The following is a 1,654-nucleotide window of genomic DNA, read 5'->3' on the forward strand; positions in this document are numbered from 1 at the left end:
GACAATCTCCGTGGGATCGACCCTTACTCACGTAAGGTATTACTTGGACAACCCAGTGCAATTGCTGGTTAGTTGTGCGGAATTGCAAAAGTGTGATTGTGATTTCGTGCACCATGTTTTTGGCGCCGTTGCCGGGGATTGTTCGAGTTTGGACAACTGACGGTTTATTTTGTTGCTTAGATTAGGAATATTTTATTTTTGTGGTTTAGAGTCTTTTATTTGAGTTTAGTTTTATATTTTAAGTTTGGTGTCAATTGCATGCTTTTATTTTCTTTAAAATTTTCGAAATTGCATGTCCTTAGTTCTTTCTTTATTTTTAAAAATTTCTAAGTTTGGTGTCTTCTTTGTGTTTTCCTTTAAATTTTCAAAATTTTGTGTTTGATTTTCTAAAAATTTTAAGTTTGGTGTCTTTTGTACTTTTGTTTACTTAATTTTTTTTTTAAAAAAAGAGTTGAGATTGCAATTGAGCGTACCATGTTGATGGCGCCATTGATGATCACAATTTCGTGCACCAAGTTTTTAGCGCCGTTGTCGGGGATTATTTGAGTTTGGACAACTGACGGTTCATCTTGTTGCTTAGATTAGGTAATTTTATTTTATGTTTAAGCTTTTTACTTTTCGAAAATTTTTCAAAAATACAAAAAATATTTCTATTTTGTTCTTCAGAGTTTTTAAGAATGGATTCTAGAGTTTCATGATGATTTGTTGAAGTATGGCTGGCTGTGAAGCCATGTCTAATATTTTGGACCGAGGTTTCAACTTATCATCACAAGAGCTTGTTGATTTCTATCAATTTTGCTGTTGTGAGCAATGATCTGCTAAAGCTTGGCTGGCCATTGGCCATGTCTAGTGTTTTGGACCGGAGCTTTCACTGAAAGCTTGGCTGGCTGTGAAGCCATGTCTAATTCCTGGACCGGAGTCTTAGACTAGCATTGCAATGATTCCTGAAATTCTCATTAAGAATTTTGAACCCTTGTTTTTCTTTTCCACTCAATTTTCGAAAAAGCACAAAAAATTTATAAAATCTTAAAAACAAAAATATTTTATGTTTCTTGTTTGAGTCTAGTGTCTAATTTTAAGTTTGGTATCAATTGCATGTCTTTATTCTTCTAATTTTCGAAAATTACATGCATTATGTTCTTCATTGATCTTCAAGTTGTTCTTGATGATTTCCTTACTCTGATCTTTAAATTATCTTGTCTTGAGTGTTTTGTTGTTTCTCATATGCATTCTCAATTTGTTAGTGTCAATAGTATACAATTCTAAGTTTGGTGTCTTGCATGCATTGTTTATTTGATCTTAGTTGCATTTTGATTATTCCTCATCATTAAAAATTCAATTTTTTTTAATTTGTGTCTTTTCAAGTCAATAATACAGAGAATTGAAGATTCAGAACATGCAGCAGAGGAATTACACAGAAAAAGCTGGGCGTTCAAAACGCCCAGTGAAGAAGGAAAACTGGCGTTTAAACGCCAGCCAGGGTACCTAGCTGCACGTTTAACGCCCAAAAGGGTAGCATTTTGGGCGTTAAACGCCAAAATGGATACCATTCTGGGCATTTAACGCCAGGATGATACAAGAGGGAAGATTTTGTTTTTAATTCAATTTTTTTTCAAATTTTCATAATTTTTCAAAATCAAATCTTTTTCAAACT

Source organism: Arachis duranensis, chromosome 9 (genome assembly GCF_000817695.3).
Source record: "Arachis duranensis cultivar V14167 chromosome 9, aradu.V14167.gnm2.J7QH, whole genome shotgun sequence".
In the NCBI taxonomy this organism is placed as follows: domain Eukaryota; kingdom Viridiplantae; phylum Streptophyta; class Magnoliopsida; order Fabales; family Fabaceae; genus Arachis; species Arachis duranensis.